Below are 19864 nucleotides of genomic sequence, written 5' to 3' on the forward strand. Positions count from 1 at the left end.
GTTTCAGCTGCAGCTGGCTGAAAGCTTTAATTTCAAAATTTGATATTTGAAAAGAAATCAATGAGATTTCCCTCTCTCCCCCCAACATTTCCAATTAATCAGTCTCTTTGCACTATGGAATTATAGGGAGGGAGGAATTTGACCCGGTGGTGTCATAGTAAGGTATTATCAAAGTAAATCCATGAAGCTCCAATTACAAGTGAAGCTAAATGAAATATTGCCCGGTAACATACATTTCTAGAAACGACAATACAATTCCAAGATCAAAATAGTAAGTGGAAGTCTAGGAACTCAGTGTTTCATTTTGCCTTGCTTTGCAATGAAGATCTCTGGGCATTAGGACAACATGAGAAAAAACAAACCATAAGCTATGGGGAAAAAAGTGCTAATAGCAAGATGAAGCAGAGTCTATGCAAAACAATGGATAGGAGAGGACAATAGCAAGATAAAATGAAATATGATACTAGTTACACTAATGTTAAAAAACAAAAGAAGAGTGAATATTTATTTGCTATGGATTTCAGAGTAATATTTATTCAGCCACACCACAGTTCTTAATTTTGCAATATATTGCCTCTGTCATAGGTTCTCAGAGAAGTGGTTGGAAAATCCCAAATTCAGAATTGCAAGCTGTGATGCATGGCTAGAAAGGGTTAAACATCCTGCAAAATGATTAACCCAAAGATAACATGTGGGGAGATATGTAAATACACAAAAACATCATGTACGAGTAGGGTGGACAATGTAATCAACAGTCCCTGTCTAGGCTGCATTCTGATAATTCAGAGGTCAAAAGAATATCCTATCATGTAAATGAATTGTAAACATAGGATATCTCAGTATTCATCTCTCTTTGAAATGTACTGTGAATGGTGGAGGAACAAGCAAATGAGCTATATGAAATAACATAAGGCAAGTACCAGTGATGGACCTCTTAAGTCATCCTAATTACTTTTTGTTCCCTGAAGAATTCCAACTTGTCAAAAGACATGAAATTGTGTAAAAGATCCTTGGGTCCTGATTCTGTTATCTCAGATCTGCTTAGACTTCATCAGGGGAAGTATGAGACACAAGACTGAGGTCCCAGTTATGCTGGTACACTCTGAATATGAGATTTGGACATTGGACTATGACCTAAATTCTAAAGGAACTCTTTGCAACTACAAAGCTCACCATCTCTGCTGTGATTCAGAACCTCAATGAATTGAGCTCATGTCTGTATGTATATTGATCTTTTAACCACACTCTTGTTTTTTAAAAATGTTTCAGTTTAGTTAATAAGAACTGGCTGTAGTGTGTATTTGGGTAAGATCTGAAACATTCATTAGCCAGGGAGGTAATGTGTCCGATCCTTTGGGATTGGTAGAATCTTTTCTTTTATATGATGAAATTTCTGTAACTCTTGTTTGATATGGGTACTTGGATGGAGTCCTGAGGCTGGATCACTTTAAGGGAACTGTGTTGTTTGGACTTTGGAGTAACCAGTGAGATAATAAAGAAGCTGTTTTACGCTGGCTTGGTAAATCTAGATATTGGAATATCCACCAGCTTTACCGCGATTGTCTGCCCCATTCTTTGCAGTTCACCCTAATTGAGTGACCACAGCTGGCTCCCCACTAGGACCCCAGTCACACAAGCACAACAACAACAACATACAGAGATGCAATTCCCAAGAAAAGTGGTGCCACCCTGAACTAGAATGTGAGTGACAGGCTGGGAATGTTCCACCACTGGACTTAGAGGCCAGTAAGAAAGCAGCTCACTGACATAACAGTCAGCACTTGTGACAGGCAGAGGAACCACAGAAGAACAAGCAACCTTCACAGTCACTCAGCTCACCAAGCAGACAGTTACAGTGGTCATATAGGAACACTGCAGGCCCTCATGCAGAAAACAACTGCAGTCCTGGTCCTGCTGAAATACAACCGTCAGTATCTTTATGCTTATTCCATAGTCCCATGATCTTGTGTAATAGGTCTGCTGACACATGTAAAGTGTACTCGTGTATAAACCTAGGCAGGGTTGGAGCATATATTTGTATCTAATATACATATGACTCAGTACCATGGTTGTCTGAGTTCCTCAAAATCTTTAATGTATTGAACATTCATGTGAGGTAGGGAACAACATTCATATGAGGTAGGGAAGTACTATTATGCCTACTTTACAGGTGGGAAACTGAGGTACAGACACACTAAGGGTCAGACTTCCAGAAAGCACCTAGGTGCCTAATTCCCATTGATTATATGACTGAAGCCCACCCCCATCCCTAAGCATCAGAACTTTCAACTTCAAAGTGCTCTCGTACAGATGTTTTTAGAGCACTTGTATGAGCTCTTTTCTATCTACATTCCCTCGACCTCGGCACACACAGTGGACCCTTGTAACTCCATGGGTCAATCTGATCCAATACGATTTACAGAAGAAGGTCCTGCACGTTTTTCTACTCCTTTCTCCTGCCTTGGCACAGATGTTCATTCTACTCCATTCTTAACAGCACATATGATGCTTAGACATCATCTGTCAGTTATGTGTCAAATATGCTGCAGCCTTAGTAAAACAGTATTTTATAGCTACATAAGTGACATTTTAAAAAGAGTATATAGGGAGATAAATATATCCTGCTCAATGCATTCTAGTCAAGTGGATTGAAAAATTGTGATGAACAAGAACTCAAAATAAGTTTATATATAGTGTGCTATAAACACCAAGATCATAAAAAAGTGCTTTTTTGCATTTAGTTTTCTGTACTGTTTCAAAAAAGATTAATACGTTTAATTGAAATAATTACAGAGAGTCTCCATAACACTTAGTAAAAGAAAACAAATTAACTTAATGTCATTTGTTTTATCTGGTTCTTTGAAATGATTCCTATAAACAGCCAGTTTTGGTGTTCCCTACCTAAAAGACTTAGTAGTGTCATCTATAAGTAAATAAAGTTACATGGAACATGTTCCAACTTCTGATGATGGTAAAGAAACTTGTGGCCAAGATTTTTTACAGGGTAAGTCCTTAAAATTTTAAATCTTTCCTTAGTGATCTATCCATAGAAAGTTTAAAAAGGCTGTCACTGATACTAGAAAAGGAAAGGACAAGAAATACTCCTGAGGACGTAGCTCATAGACCAACTGTTCTGGTTCTCTGTTTCTGAGTAGACTGATATGTTGTTTTCATCTGGGAGAAGAAAATCTAGTAAGCAAGAATAGTAAATAGAACTAATTGGCTACCTCAAAAATATATCCACCAATATTCACTTGAAAAGAAAAATTGAATTCTCTTCAGTGTTTGCTCTCTCAGAATAGTCAAGCAAAAGAATTCACTGTCAGGAATGTTCATAAAAGCAAATTTTAAACAAATAGAGGCTATTTATGGAGAGCACATTGTGTATTCACACTACAAACCTGATTTTAATAGCTACACTCATCCAATCAAGGAATAGAAGAGTGTCATGTGGCCTGTGTATCTAATGAAACTGGGGCACCTGGCATTGGCCCCTGTCAGAAGACAGGATACTGGACTAGATGAACCTTTGGTCTGACCCAGTATGGCCGTTCTTATAAAAACAAACCAACAGCTCAAATTTTCAGTACTCTCAATATGTCTCAAACTACGCACAGACAAGCTAAACTTTATTCATAGAGAAGTCATTCAGTAAATAATTTAAATAATCAATGCATTAAAAAAAAATCATAAGCAGTTCCTGCACAGTTAGTAAACAGAAAAAAGGCTAAAATGCCTGTGAATAAATTACATTTACTAAATTCTAGTGTTAAAATACAGGAAAACATTTGTAACTGGCAACAAGAAAGCTCAAGGCAGATAGAAATGTTCCTATACCTGTGCATCATTTGCAAAACAGAAGCAGAGTTCAAGAATAAAGAGGAGGGACATCACCTTGAAATGCCATGCCAGTAGATCTAACTTCCGGTGCTCATAAGCAATCTGATCATTGTGGGCAGGGCCAGCTCCAGCCACCAGCAAAGGAAGCAGGTGCTTGGGGATGCCAATGGAAAGGGGCAGCATGCCCAGGTCTTAGGTGACAATTCGGCAGCAGGTCCCTTTGGCGGCAGCTCAGAAGAAAAGAGGGACTAAGTGCCACTGAAGAATGAAGCGGCGCGATTAAGCTGCAGCCAAAGTGCCACCGATCAGCTTTATCTCCCCCACTCCCCTTCGCCGCTTGGGGTGGAAAAAAGCTGGAGCCAGCCCTGGGCAGGGGCGGGGGGAGACACAAAAAGGCTTAAAACAGTAAAGTTTTGGACCTAGGGTGTTAGCTTTCTTCTCAGAGGGCCACACTCACATTGGCATAAGTAGGAACAACTCAATTGATTTAGAAAAGTTTCATCTCCAACACCAGTGATAAATTGGGGCTAAGGCTTCCAGTTTGAATCATTCAGCCAAGGTCTGAAGTGGCTGAGATTGCATATTCCGATGTTAGTTGCTTGAGGGAGTGCTAATTTCCACCTAGCTCCTCTTTGACATGCATACACGAGACACCACAATTACCAGTACCAGACAGCAATCTCAAGCAGTGCAGCTAAGAACATAATGGGCATAGAATGACCTACCTTCTCACTATTTGCTTGTGGTTCAGCATTGGTGGAAGGGAGTGGGAAAGGTTGTATTGCAGATGCCTGCTGTATACTCACTCAGAGAGTAAAAAGATTTTAGTTTCCAGCACTGTCAAGTTGCTTTCTTTCACCAGGAACAAATTGGTTTCTTAAAAAAAAAAAAAGAGAGAGAGAGAGCTAGGGTCCAGGAATTGAGTTCCTGCTGTGTAAAACTGGTAAGGTTTTTAGCTTGAAAAGGAATGGTAAACAACATGCCTCCAGGCATGCCTGATTTCACAGATGCTCTTGTCTAAGTCAGGAGGAGGCTTATCTTCAAGGGTGGACTATTTACACACTCATAATTCTACCCAGTAGTATATTCATCAATTGAACCCCGTTTACCTACCAAGGACATCACTCAGAGTGTAATACAGAGCATTTTACTACAGAGTGTTGAGCAATTTCTCTGTCTGCGTTCCCCACAAGCAGTCAGTCACTTTGCACCATGAAAAGATTGGACTAGATATTCCCATTTAGAGCTTGTAGTAGGATGGCGTGACCTTGGGCTGCGGGGAGAGGAGACACACCTCTGTTAATCCCTTCCTGCTGGTCAGGTGCAAACCTGTACTCTTTCTTTTTCTGACACTCCCCTGTTGGCTACTGCCCTCATCAGGCAAGTTTTCAGTGGCTCAGCCACACAGTCCAACACATGAATAAAGGAACCCCTTCTGGGATAAAAAGGTCCAATAGGGCCTGTCCCTGTACCCTAAACAGTGTCTTTAATCCTGTCTCTGGGCTCAGTCATCAGCCCTTTCTGGGCTAGATTTATGTCTGTGTCTGTGCTGGTATAAAGCAGTGGCCCTAGGGATTTCCTCTCTGAAGACTCTAAGTCCTGCCCTTCACTTAGGCCTCTAAACAAGCCTTATCCCTTTCTTAGGGCTTAGGCCACCCCATCTGGGAGTGGGGGGGGGGGTTTGGAGATAGAGAACAGAAGAGGAATCCAGGGCCAGCCATTACTCCATCTCCAGGCCCAGGGACCCTATAAATAACAGCCATGTGCTGCTTCCTGCAATAGTAGCTACTTCTATTCCCTGAGCCCTATCCACTATAGCCCCTTTCTCTTCACCCTTACCTCAGGGCTGAAGATCTGATCTGATCTGATCTGATCTCCTCTCCTTCCAGTCCCAGCCAGCAACTGATCTGCTCAGGCCCTACCGCTCAATTTTAACTGGGCCTGCTGCACTCTGATTGGCTGCTTCCCTGCAACCTTTCTAGTCAGTTCTGTGGAGGGCCCATTTTCACTGCTCCTTTTCCTCAAAGCCTCTAGCAGGGGTCCCCAGAGAACCCAGTATACACCATCACAGATAGTCATTGTTTTTACATGAAAGTTTTCACCAAAAAAAAATTCAGTTTTTCTGATATTTTCTGCGAAAAATTTTCATTTTTTGACAACACTCTTCCTACAGTTTTTTCAGCTTTTCTCCATGTGGAAAATGAAAAGAGGAAAAGGAGGAGGAGAATACCTCATGTCTCCAGTTGTAACCCATTTCCACAATGTCCTAAATTCATTGAGGGAGCTTCTGTAGACTCAAGAGAAAAGAAAGAATGATGAAAATTATAATCAGAGCCCTTCTTCTGACAATTGCTCCATTTCAGGGTTTCTGAATTTTTCTTGTCCTCAATTCATAGTTTTAATAGGGCATGATCTCAGCCTCAGCCCTATTGTCAACAGGCATAACTCCATTAAAGATGAGCTAGATGCACTCACTCATGCCAAGGATAAATTTGGCCTACTGGTTAGGGCTGGGAATCTATCATTCTCTCTCTCAGGATAACTCTGGTGCATGTTTTGCAGGTGGACTGGGAATACTATAGAATATATAACTATAAATATTAGGCACGCAAGTGTTAGTTTGTACATTACCTGTCACTCATCAATTCGTGATGTGGTTTTGGACAGGTAGTAGAGGTAAGACAAAAATCACCTACATCACAGATTCAGAGAATGATAAAAGAAATAGCCTGCTAACCATGAACAGAGACTCATCCCCCTTTCATTTGTCTCATGGAATTTTTTCTAGATTTATTTTAGAAATGGAATGCTCAAGTCTAATATCATTGGTTAGTCTCTACCGGACAGTGAAAATGTAACAGGTTTCAAGGGTCCTCAAACTTTTTGTACTGGTGACCCCTTTCAGACAACAAGCCTCTGAGTGCTACCCCCCTTATAAATCAACCCCTTTTTTTTTTAATTTAACATTTAAAATGCTAAATGTATAACCCTATTGTTTAAAATGAATTTATCTTTTCTCAGGGCCGCCCGGGGGGGGGGGGCAAGTGGGGCAATTTGCCCCAGGTCCCCCACCAGAGTTTTTCAGGGCCCCTGGAGGAGGGTCCTTCACTTGCTCCGGGGGCCCTGGAAAACTCTCACGGGGCTTGGGCCCCCCAAACTTCTTCCGTTCCAGGTCTTCTTCCTCTCCTTCCCCCACCCCACCACCAAATTACTGCTGAAGCGGGACCACCGCCGAAGAGCTGGGTCTTCGGCAGTAATTCAGCAGCAGGGGGCCCAGACGTAGGTCTTCGGCAGTGGGTCCTGAAGCAGAAGAACCCCCCACCACCAAAGACCCCAGGCCCCTTGAATCCTCTGAATGGCCGGTCTTTTCTCAGCACTTTTAAATTAAGACTAAAAGATTTATTGAATTATTGTTAAGCAGAAAAGTTGTTTGTTTGTTTTTTTCTAATAGTTACTGTTTAATACTGGGGGGGGGCAATGAAGAAACTTTGTCAGTATCATTTTTCACAATAGACTTAATGCCCCATTGCCACCCTTCTGTGCTGCTTTCAGAGCTGGTCAGCTGGAGAGCAGCAGCTACTGGCTGGGCACCCCTATTTAAGGCAGCACCACTGCCAGCAGCAGCACAGAACTGCAGAAGCAAAGGTGGCAATGCCATACCATGTCATCCTTACTTTTGTGTAAGGTTTGATCTTTGCACTGGGAAGGGTGGCTGGGGCAACTAAGGTAATTTTTTGGGTGATTATAACCCCCACAAGCCCCCATAGCACTGCCCCTTCCTACGTGTCCAACAGTTAAGTTACTTTTTCTTTGCTGATCTCAGTGTTCTGATTGATCCATGGTTTAAATGCAGCTCTTAAGCTGCTGAACAAGCATGCCCTCTAATATTGTCTCAGCCCCATCATTTTAGCCTCAAGATGACAAAAGTGCACACACATTATAATCCCAAAAGCCCAATTTCTTTAAAATGGTGATAATACAAATATACATTTTGTTTAGGCACAATCACTGCATTAAAAGTTTACAATTCTTTTTGAAGTAAATACATTACATTGCAACAGAAAGGTGTGTGTAATTTTCTTAAATGCTAGCTTTAAATTATATATTTTATAGCAATTGCTCTGTTTCATGCATGTACTTGTGACCCATATGTAATAATCAGGGAATCACAACCTCTAATTTGAGGGCCTCTGAGTTATATTAACTAATGCCACATATGAGATATAGACAAAATAAGTGATTTTAAAAAAGGTGCTGATGAACCCAGTTTGTTCACAAAGGCAACAGAGTGAGAACAAAGGAGCTCCTCTACCCCATCCTCAAAACAATTTATAACCAGGCTGTCTTGAAGGGTCCTGTGCGCCAGGTCAAACTCCTCCATTAAGTGCAAATGTATCACAAACAAAGGCCTGATTCTGTAAGCTTAATTGGGTGAGTAATTCCACTGAAGTCAATGAGACACTCACCATGATACAAAGAAGGAATCATCCATAGAAGCCAATCAAATTATGTTAGCCTTAACTTTAAATCAGGCCTGTTGATTTCAATGCAACTGCTCATATGAGTCAATTTCCAAGAACAGGCCCATAAACAATAGATTCCTCAATCCACCCCACCAGATAAACTACTGCTACTCCTAGCACTATCCCCTACAATACATGCTTGCACCTCAGTCTCCCTTTTTATGTGGTGCAGAACAGCTGGTGACCAGTTGATAGCTGAAGATAATTAACCTTTAATTGTTGCCTGTTACAGTTTCACCTGTTCCACTTACAAATCCCTGGAACTTCTAACAAGGCTAATTATCACACTCTGCTCCTTTCCCAACTAAGGAGGTGTGGAGAAACAGCCCTTTCTCATGAGGAAATTAACCCTTCACTGTCAGTCTTTCCTGCCACCTTTCCACTGGTGTTAGGTTACCACTAGAAAAATTACAATTAACTTGCAGAGCGCCAGATTATTGCTAATTATTTGCTGTTTGGCGTACCCTGGCTTCTTCTAGCAAGAGAAGGCTGAGGGAAATATTTACTTTTAATGATAATAATGAAAGCAAGAAAAAAGACAAGTAAAACACAACAAATGTTGAAAAAGACAAGGAGCCAGAGTTATGAGGGGAAGAAATGTGGCAAAGAAATGTGAAGAGGAATGATTGGCTAAAGTCACATGAAGGTATCTGCCTTGGCTTCCAACTTATACAATGAGAAAAGACATACTTGCCTCATAGGGCCTAGTGCTGCTTAATTCTCTAATTTTGTTCAGGATCAAGTCCTTTGAGAAGCTCTGATGGATGATGAAAACAAAATACCACAGTACAGCAGTCTCTCTCTTCATATTTAGTCCAAAATAGAAGAGGTTGTAAAACACATATGCTGTTTCCCCGTAGACTCACTGGCTAGCAAGATAGGCTTTGCCCTGGAATTGCTCCTTTGCGCGGTGTGTTGATAAGCTTTTATTACAATAGCTAGACTCTCTCTTACATAGTCTTATTGTGCTCTTCAGACCTTCCCCAGTGTAATCCATGAACATACAAATTTCTACTACCTGAACACACAGCATGTCATGTCTTTCATTTGTATAGCATGGTTTTGTACTCTCATGGGGGAAAACAGGGCTTCTTGAGACGTTATATAGTTAAAATCAGAACTCTATAAAGAAAGTAATGGGTACTAACTATCCCCAGTAAGTACCCTGGTCTCAAAAGAGTGGCTAGAAACTGAAGGGCACACATCCAGTAGATAAGATCCCATGGGAAACAAGTCTAAAGGAAAAAAGAGGCCAGGAGAGTTGGTAGTTTTTAATGAGACTTTATTAAGGGCACAAGAACAAACTATACCAATGCGTAGGAAAGCTAGGAAGTATGTAAGGGTAAGAGGTCACTCTGGTTTAACCAGGAGATCTTCAGTGACCTGCAACTCAAAAAAGAGTCATACGAGAAGTGGAAACTAGATCAAATTAAAAAGGATAAAAATAAAAAAACAAAACAACACAAGCATATGGGGACAAAGTTAGAAAGGCCAAGGCACAAAACAAGTTTAAATTAGCTAGGGCTATAAATGGTAACAAGAATGCATTTTACAAATATGTGGGAAGCGACGGGTAGGACCCATTACTAATTGAGGAGGGAATGACAATAACAGAAGCTGCAGCGGTGGCCTAAGTGTTAAATGCCTTCTTTGTTTTAGTTGTCACCAAAAGAGCTAGCAGTAATCACATGACTAACATAAAGAGCACTGTAAATGGGTAGGATCGAGGCTAAAGTAGGAAAAGAACACATTAAGAATTACTTAAGGCATGTCTACACTACATGGTTAAGTCAATTTACATTCCATCAACATACAACCACTGCTGCAATTACACTGCAGTTGCATATCGACACTATGCTTCTTGTGTTGGCTGAGTGCATCCACTGTAGCAGCTTGTGCATTGACCCAGAGAGCAGCACACCCTGGGAGCTATCCCACTGTGCAACTAGCTATCTTCCACAGGATGTTCTGGGAAGGGTTTGCAATGCCTCGTGTGGGCAGGCTCTGCATATCATGATATATTTTTCTCTGTCCCATCATTCCATGGGCTTTCTAGTATGTGTTGCGCCACTTTTCAACAGCCCCTGCAACCTGTGCGCCCGCCATCTATGTCTAAAATCATGGATCTTGCACTGCTCTCCCATATTGTGATGAGCATTATGAACACAAAGCATCTGATTCTGATGAGCTGTGATTCTGATGATAACGCCGCAGTGTCTGCCCTGCTGCGTGTTATAGACAGAAACAATTCAAGACTGCTCTTGACATTCACTGAGCAGTTGCACACTGTGAACCGTTGGTTCTGGGCACAAGAAACAAGCACTGAGTGGTGGGATTGCATCATGATGCAGGTTTGGGATGATGAGCAATTGCTGCAGAACTTTTGGATGCACAAAGCCACTTTCCTGGAACTGCATGCAGAGCTGGCCTCAGCCGTCTGGCTCAGGGACACCAAAATGAGAGCTGCCATCATGATGGAGAAGTGAGTGGCAATCACTGTGTGGAAGCTGTCAACGACGGACTGCTTTTGATCAGACTTGAATCAATTTGGAGTCAGGAAATCCACCGCAGTGATTGCTGTGATGCAAGTGTGCATGGCCATTCATGACTTCTTGCTGTGAAGGACTGGGATGGTGGACAATATGCATGGACTAGTGGATGGTTTTGCAGCAATGGGACTTCCTAACTGCAGTGGAGCAATAGATGGCATGGTGTCATAACCTAGTCCCAGATTTGGACCTTAGCGTCCAAAATATGGGGGTTAGCATGAAAACCTCCAAGCTTAGTTACCAGCTTGGACCTGGTAAAGCTTCCACCACCCAAAAAATTAGTGTTTTGGGGCACTCTGGTCCCCCCAAAAACCTTCCCTGGGGACCCCAAGACCCAAATCCCTTGAGTCTCACAACAGAGGGAAATAAACCTTTTCCCTTCCCCCCTCCAGGTGTTCCTGGAGAGATACACAGAAGCAAGCTCCGTGAATCTAAACAGAGGGATTCCACCCTCTCTATTTCCAGTCCTGGAAACAGAAGTACTTCCCTCTTCACCCAGAGGGTATGCAAAGTCAGGCTAGTAAATCTAACACACACAGATTTCCCCCTGACTTCTTCCTCCCACCAATTCCCTGGTGAGCACAGACTCAATTCCCTGGAGTCCCCCACTAAAGAAAAACTCCAACAGGTCTTAAAAAGAAAGCTTTATATAAAAAGAAAGAAAAAGTACATAAAAATGGTCTCTCTGTATTAAGATGACAAATATAGGGACAATTGCTTAAAAGAAATATGAATAAACAGCCTTATTCAAAAAGAATACAATTCAAAGCACTCCAGCAACTACACACATGTAACTACAAAAAAGCAAACCTATCTTTTTGTACTTACAACTGGGAAACAGAAGATTAGAAAGCAGGAAATAGAAAAATCCTTCCCATAGCCGAGAGGGACAGATACAAGACAAAGGACTCAGAAACAAACTTCCCTCCACCCAGATTTGAAAAAGTCTTGTTTCCTGATTGGTCCTCTGGTCAGGTGTTTCAGGTTACTTCTTTCCAGGTGAAAGAGACATTAACCCTTAGCTATCTGTTTATGACACTTGGATATCCCTATTTTGGCCCCAGACCACCTTGTGATGGAGTACATCAACAGAAAGGGATAGTTTTCTATGGTATTGCAAGCTCTGGTGGATCACTAGGGTCGTTTCACCCATACCCATGCAGGCTGATCAGAGAAGGTACACGACTCACACATCTTTTAGGAACATTGGCCTGTACAGAAAGCTGCAAGCAGGGCCTTTCTTTCCAGACCAGAGGATCACCACTGAGGATGTGGAAATGCGAATAGTGATATTGGGAGACCCAGCCTACCCCTTGCTCCGGTGGCGCAGAAAACCTTAAACCAGCCTCCTTGACATCAGCAAGGAGCGCTTCAACAGGCTCAACAGGTGCAGAATGACTGTTGAATATGCCTTTGGCCATTTAAAGGACTTGGTGCTGTCTCTTTGGCAGGTTACAAGTCAGCAAGGAAAATATTCCCATGGCCATAGATGCATGATGTGCTCTTCATATCTGTGAAGCCAAGGGGGAGAAGCTTAATCACGGATGGAGCACTGAGGTGGACTGGCTTTATGCTGCTTTTCAGCAGTCAGACGCCAGGGTTGTAAGAGGGGCTTAACGGGGAGCTATTTGGATCAGGGAGGCTTTGAAGGAGCATTTTAGCAATAATCCACAGTAATGTGTGTGGCTGTAAAGTGTGATCCAGGTATAGCTTTTTTGCACTGGGGTACGAACAGAGTAATTATTGCTATATGTGTGTGTTGAAAGGCATACATTGCTACAACGAGGAGCATAACAGCCCGCCGTCAGCAGCGCACACAATCGGTTGAGCCGGAAGGACGAGGAACTCTCAGTCACTAAAGGGCCTTTTCTTTTCCCGCTACATTCCCCTCCCCTCTGCCGCCAGAAACTCAGTCCCCCCGCCACCTCTGACCCATGCGAAAAACACCGAAGACAGCTTGGGGACATAGCTACGGACAGGCTATTTTATGACAAAGGCGCCCCGGGCTACCAGGGTGATCAATGGCACTTCTGAAGCTTGACAGCGATAGCTAGATGTCTACTCTGAGAGTGCGGGAGGGCGAAGAAAGAGGAACTTTGCCTATAAAGGCCTCAGCTGTGGCCTAGGTCCTTGGAAGCAGGTGTGGTAGATGAAATTAGCGGCAAGTGGTGCTTTAAATGCAGCAGCTTTCCAACGGCCATTCTCGCACGAATGGAGTAAAAGACGGCAATGGCCAGAGTGGGAGCTCCAAAGAAGAGCGTGTCACGAAGGAAACAAAAGCCACTTCCTTCGAGCCGGAGTTGAACCAGCGACCTAAGGATTCCCAGGAGAATTAATTAAGCCTACAGTCCTCCGCTCTACCAACTGAGCTATCGAAGGAAGACAGAAACAAAGGGCCCACAGTGATTCATGGTGTCAGGCAGAAGTGACACTGGCACTAACTGCTAATTATAGGCTTGCCCGAGCCCAGCCCTTGCAAGGAATGAGCCACACACACCTATCCCTTCATCCTCATGGCTGCCCCGGGTGGCCGCCTGGTCTACCCTCAATTCACCCAATGGGAAGCCTGCACACAGATACTGCTCAAAGCTCCCTAACAGGCATGACACGAAGACAACGCCGCAAGGGAAGAAAGAAAAGCGGGGGACGTGACGCTAGCCCTGCCCTCTAGCCGGGAAGCTGCGTCGCCCCGCTGAACCACAAGGGACCCCAGATTGTCTCAAGCACGCGCAGCACACCCCTGGCACCACAGCCCTGATTCCCACCCACAATAGGGACGGTGGTGCAACCGAAAACCCGTCCGACGCCGAAGCCTCCTGCCTGGCTTGAAAGGGGCTTTTGCAAACACAACATGGGCTCAGCCCATTTCCCTTCCCCTTCGCCAATAATTGACACATTCTCACCCCCACCCATTCACACCCGACTCGGCCTCCCACGCCTACCTCAGGAAAAACAAACACAAAGAGACTCGCAAAAGAAAAGAACTCAGACACACAGGCTTCTGAAAGAGAAGCTGCCCCTTTGGCTGCCTGAGGACTAAAGGCTTGCCGCAAAGACAAGAGTGGACCGGAACACTCCTTTCTGTGCAGATGTCAAGGGTGTATGTGGGAAGAAGGAGAGAGAGAAAAAGCATCAGCTTGGAGAATGCGGGCATCGATCCCGCTACCTCTCACATGCTAAGCGAGCGCTCTACCACTTGAGCTAATTCCCCACAAGGTACCCCAGTGCCTCTGTCACCCACTCTCAACTCAGTGCAAACCCATTCCAGACATCTCTTCACACCGCAAAACAAACTACCTTTCCAAGGTGCTGGGCAAGCGTAAAGGACCTCCACTCAACAAGGACACGGGACATAGCAAACAACGCTGCTCCCCTTTCTTGCCTTTCAACTAATACACCTTTCCAAAGACCATCAGAGAAGCTCACACACGCTCATGCCTTGCACACCCACACGTACCTAACGCCTCCGTTCATGACAACAAGAAGAGCAAAGACAGCAAAATAAAGGGGTCGAGTTGCCTCCTTGCCTCACGGCGCCTATTCGGTGCACAGGCCAAGGACAGCAAAGCTTCAGATTATCTACGAGATAGCCTGACAGCTCCTTGACAGAAATTCTGCGAGATCGGGTTTGTAGCAATTCTCCGCCAGAAGCCTCTTACACACTCTGTGCAATCACGGTTGCCCAAGAAGAAATCCCAGCTCTACAAATGTGATGGAAAGGAAAGAAATGGAGCCACGCGCTCACACTACTCCATAAACTGAGCTCTGTGACGCGGAGGAAAGATGGACAGAGAGAGAGCAAACCGTTGAAAGGCACACATTGCTACAACGAGGAGCATAACAGCCCGCCGTCAGCAGCGCACACAATCGGTTGAGCCGGAAGGACGAGGAACTCTCAGCCACTAGAGGGCCTTTTCTTTTCCCGCTACGTTCCCCTCCCCTCTGCCGCCAGAAACTCAGTCCCCCCGCCACCTCTGACCCATGCGAAAAACACCGAAGACAGCTTGGGGACATAGCTACGGACAGGCTATTTTATGACAAAGGCGCCCCGGGCTACCAGGGTGATCAATGGCACTTCTGAAGCCTGACAGCGATAGCTAGATGTCTACTCTGTGAGTGCGGGAGGGCGAAGAAAGAGGAACTCTGCCTATAAAGGCCTCAACTGTGGCCTAGGTCCTTGGAAGCAGGATGTGGTAGATGAAAGTAGCGGCAAGTGGTGCTTTAAATGCAGCAGATTTCCAACGGCCAGTCTCGCACGAATGGAGTAAAAGACGGCAATGGCCAGAGTGGGAGCTCCAAAGAAGAGCATGTCACGAAGGAAACAAAAGCCACTTCCTTCGAGCCGGAGTTGAACCAGCGACCTAAGGATTCCCAGGAGAATTAATTAAGCCTACAGTCCTCTGCTCTACCAACTGAGCTATCGAAGGAAGACAGGAACAAACGGCCCACAGTGACTCAAGGTGTCAGGCAGAATTGACACTGGCACTAACTGCTAATTATAGGCTTGCCCGTGCCCAGCCCTTGCAAGGAATAAGCCACACACACCTATCCCTTCATCCTCATGGCTGCCCCGGGTGGCCGCCTGGTCTACCCTCAATTCACCCAACGGAAAGCCTGCACACAGATACTGCTCAAAGCTCCCTAACAGGCATGACACGAAGACAACGCCGCAAGGGAAGAACGGAACGCGGGGGGTGTGACGCTAGCCCTGCCCTCTAGCCGGGAAGCTGCGTCCCCCCACTGACCCACAAGGGACCCCGGATTGTCTCAAGCACGCGCAGCACACCCCTGGCACCACAGCCCTGATTCCCACCCACATTAGGGACGGTGGTGCAACCGAAAACCCGTCCGACGCCGAAGCCTCCTGCCTGGCTTGAAAGGGGCTTTTGCAAACACAACATGGGCTCAGCCCATTTCCCTTCCCCTTCGCCAATAATTGACACATTCTCACCCCCACCCATTCACACCCGATTCGGCGTCCCACGCCTACCTCAGGAAAAACAAACACAAAGAGACTCGCAAAAGAAAAGAACTCAGACTTCTGAAAGAGAAGCTGCCTTTTTGGCTGCCTGAGGACTAAAGGCTTGCCGCAAAGACAAGAGTGGACCGGAACACTCCTTTCTGTGCAGAGGTCAAGGGTGTATGTGGGAAGAAGGAGAGAGAGAAAAAGCAGCATCAGCTTGGAGAATGCGGGCATCGAACCCGCTACCTCTCACATGCTAAGCGAGCGCTCTACCACTTGAGCTAATTCCCCACAAGGTACCCCAGTGCCTCTGTCACCCACTCTCAACTCAGTGCAAACCCATTCCAGACATCTCTTCACACCACAAAACAAACTACCTTTCCAAGGTGCTGGGCAAGCGTAAAGGCCTAGGTCCTTGGAAGCAGGATGTGGTAGATGAAAGTAGCAGCAAGTGGTGCTTTAAATGCAGCAGATTTCCAACGGCCAGTCTCGCACGAATGGAGTAAAAGACGGCAATGGCCAGAGTGGGAGCTCCAAAGAAGAGCGTGTCACGAAGGAAACAAAAGCCACTTTCTTGAACCAGCGACCTAAGGATTCCCAGGAGATGAAAGGAAAGCGGGGGGCGCGACGCTAGCCCTGCCCTCTAGCCAGCATGCCGCATCCCCCCTCTGACCCACAAGGTCACTGTAAATGCACCCATTTGTATTGCCACTGAATTTTAGCAGCAGTATCCACATGTTGGAGATTAATAAATATTAATTCACTTTTCATAAAGTATATTTTATTCCCCACCCATGCAAACATCTCTAAGTCATGTTAACTTCATACATATAGGGAAAGTATCTTTAAAGGGGAAAGACGAGGTAAATCACAAGCACATACGCCAATGGCATTCTCACAGCTAGGTGTATGTCCAGCTGTCATTGTGCAAAATCTGCCTCAGGGTGGAGTGCCTGGGGTACTACTGCAACACTGGAAAATAAGAGGAATGTGGGTTGGGGGGAAAGAGTGGGGAGGTTCTGGAAGACAGTTCTGTATGGGGAGGCAAGCACAAAGTTCAGTTAGTGACTGCAACATGTCTGTTTGCTCCCTGAGTTGCCATTCATTCCTCCCCATTTCCTATACTGGCTATCCATCTGCAATTTAGTGTTGATTGCTTCTTTCCATGCTTTCTGCTTTCAATCTGAAGCACCAAAGGAACATGTCTTTCTTACCTCTCTTGTTTCTTCTCCTTATCTGATGCAGCCGCTCCACTGGTATGTGGGAGGAGACCCTAAGGGGCACATCTGCTTCTGCTAAAGAAACAGTGACAGAGGCCCTATTGTTATTGCACTTAGACCCTTGTTCCAAACAAGTAAGAAGCACACCTTTCTCACTTTCCCTTGGCAGCCATACAGCATGGCGGAAGCCCCAGCCATGGTGAGTTTGGACCAGGGTGGGAAGGGCGATTTGGTACAAAGTGGTGGGGGATGCACTGGGGTATCAGTACAAGTGCAGAGGGCTACTCTTCAGAATACTTCCATTTTCCATAGGTGAGGGTGACTGTAACTGATATCTCACTCCTGAGGGTAACCAAGGCTGAAAGGGTGCAGCTTGGGTGTGTGTGGCTGCAGATTGGGTATGTATGCTGCTAGCCTGTGTGCCACAATGGTTCTTGGTGACATAATTGCTGTATGGCACTCCAGCATTTCCTACTATGGGGGAAAAAACCAAGGCAGCCCTACCATGAAACCTTCAGAGAAATTGCCCTGCTGCGGCATACCCACACTGACTGCACTGTGCATCAAGCTCACGCCATACTTCACCATTGAAGGCTTTGATTGTTTTTCTGTAACAAAGGATATGTCTGAGATCCCATGAAGGGGGAGGATCTTGGAGCCTGGGCTCCAGCCCAAGCCAGAATGGCTGCACTGCAATTTGATAGCCCCACAGCCTAACTCCCACGAGCCTTAGTCAGGCCAGCCATGAGCATGCCTGGGGTTTTTACTGCAGTGTACATTTTCAATGATCCCCTCAGACAGTCTCTCCCCTGCAGGCCAAGGGACATACAAGACAAACAACAATTAATCTTCATTGTAACAATTAGACATGGGCCTGAACTAAATCCCTATGCCCTAACACTCTCTCAAACTTTGGTAGGATTTCATTATCCATATCCAGTTCTGAATCTCATGATAGTGACCTGTCTGTATAATGGGCTGAATCATAACTGCCTGATGCGTATTTGGGGCAAAAGGGTTGAAATCCAAATCCTAACCTGAAGTGGGCATATTGATGTTTTACGTTTATATAGTGCTTTTCCTTCCCAAGAACCCCAATATGTTTCTGAAAGTCCATTCACAATATTAAATTGCACTTGTGATCTCAGCAATACTAATTCCCATGATTTTTTGCCACATAATCCTGGGCCCTTAATCAGGTGATCCTACTATGTGACATTATTACTTGCCAGTTCTTCCCCCTACTAGAGTCCTATGGCCCTGTCTAAGGTAACAATATTTACCAAAAGGGAACACGGGACACCACCTGGGGCTAGTCTGAGGCCCTCCTCTTCCCTTCCCCCATGTGAGACTAGCCTAAGGCCCCCCATGCTGGGTTGGCCTGAGCTGCTTCCTCTCACAACCCAGGGCCGACTTGCGCCACTCACCCCCCCCAGACCCATACAGGGCTGTCCTGAGCTGCACACCCAAGCCCTCCCTGCCTCCGCATGGGACTGGCGTCGCTGCCCACCGCCCTTCCCAAGTTCCTCCATGCCCCACTTAGGGGTCGCACCGGACTTTTTTTTGGTAAAACTGGGTATACTAATCAAGTTGGCAAGAGCAAATGGGACAAATGCCCAATTTTGCCAAAAAAGTCAGGACAGCCGGGACAGGGCTTCAAAAAGGGACTGTCCTGGTCAAAACGGGACGTATGGTCACCTGATTTCCTATGAAGCCCTGATGCTTCCTTGTTCACGTGGAAGCGCTCCCCTGGGGACTCAGGAGAATGCAGAGCACTGCAGCCATTGCTCTCCACCATCCCCTTTTTCAAGTCCTTTACTCCTCTCCAAACAATGGAGAACAGCTGGCTCTTGTAGCCTACTCAGCATCGTATTGTTTTCTTGTGCTACATGCTCTCTGAGGAAATAATGCATTTTTCCTGTATTATGGTGAGCCCTGCTGTACACAATATTCCATATGGGCCCTGACATAATACCTGCTACCTTATATAGAAACGGTATCACTTCTTTCGTTTTAGATTCTTTCTGTCCCTCTGTTAACATAACCTAGTATCTCATTGGCTTATTTATTTATTCATTAAAGTGTAGCTGTATCCTGAGCTGAACGTTTCTATGATTTTTACATAGGTCTTTTCCCTGATCTGTATGCGGATCCATGATGGCTCTCCTTTAGCACATATTGCCCTGTGGGGGAGCACAGCAAGTTTTATTCACGTTATTTAAGTACGGTTATTTTGTATTTGGATAGTATTACTGTCCAGTCAGTTTTCTAACAGAATACTCATTTAATGCTGGGGGGGGGGGCACAAAGAGAAGGGCATGTTGTAATAGCCTAGGTCTCTGAGCTGTCCCTATTTTTCTAGGGCTTCCAGCAACAAACTAGGTCAGTGGAGCCCTCTACATCAATGCGTCTTTTTAGGCACTGTACATCGCATGCTTTTATTCCTACTGTACAATGTGTTCTTGTGTAATTACAGATGTATGTTTCCCATCAGCACAAAGACTTCACATTGCTCAAAGCAAAACTTTCTTCAAAGGCTTTAAACTGTTGAACGGGAGGCCCCCTTCTGAGAACTATGATTGCTTGAGGTGATTCCTTCTTTAACTCATCTACAGTAGAACCATCAGCCAAATTCAACTGGCCTGCATCACACCATGTCTGAACTGGCCCCAGGGTTGCATTTCAGCTTTGGAAAAGGGCATCTCTGAATTTTTAAATGCAAACTGGAAAAAAAAAATCATTGCACTCTGTTTGTCCCAACAGGACAAG

General features: G+C 45.0%; 4 non-coding genes across 4 annotated transcripts; all 4 read right to left on the minus strand.

Moving 5' to 3' along the window:
* Positions 1-13197: 13197 nt before the first annotated feature.
* On the minus strand, positions 13198-13291 carry TRNAY-GUA (transfer RNA tyrosine (anticodon GUA)). Its single transcript has 2 exons — positions 13255-13291; positions 13198-13233 (listed from the first exon to the last, which is right to left on the minus strand). It is a non-coding gene; the product is annotated as a tRNA-Tyr (tRNA).
* A 759-nt stretch (positions 13292-14050) lies between these two features.
* On the minus strand, positions 14051-14123 carry TRNAA-AGC (transfer RNA alanine (anticodon AGC)). The gene has a single exon. It is a non-coding gene; the product is annotated as a tRNA-Ala (tRNA).
* Positions 14124-15245: 1122 nt separating this feature from the next.
* On the minus strand, positions 15246-15339 carry TRNAY-GUA (transfer RNA tyrosine (anticodon GUA)). Its single transcript has 2 exons — positions 15303-15339; positions 15246-15281 (listed from the first exon to the last, which is right to left on the minus strand). It is a non-coding gene; the product is annotated as a tRNA-Tyr (tRNA).
* Positions 15340-16093: 754 nt separating this feature from the next.
* On the minus strand, positions 16094-16166 carry TRNAA-AGC (transfer RNA alanine (anticodon AGC)). The gene has a single exon. It is a non-coding gene; the product is annotated as a tRNA-Ala (tRNA).
* Positions 16167-19864: the final 3698 nt, after the last annotated feature.

Source organism: Gopherus flavomarginatus, chromosome 2 (assembly GCF_025201925.1).
Source record: "Gopherus flavomarginatus isolate rGopFla2 chromosome 2, rGopFla2.mat.asm, whole genome shotgun sequence".
Classification (NCBI taxonomy): Eukaryota; Metazoa; Chordata; order Testudines; family Testudinidae; genus Gopherus; species Gopherus flavomarginatus.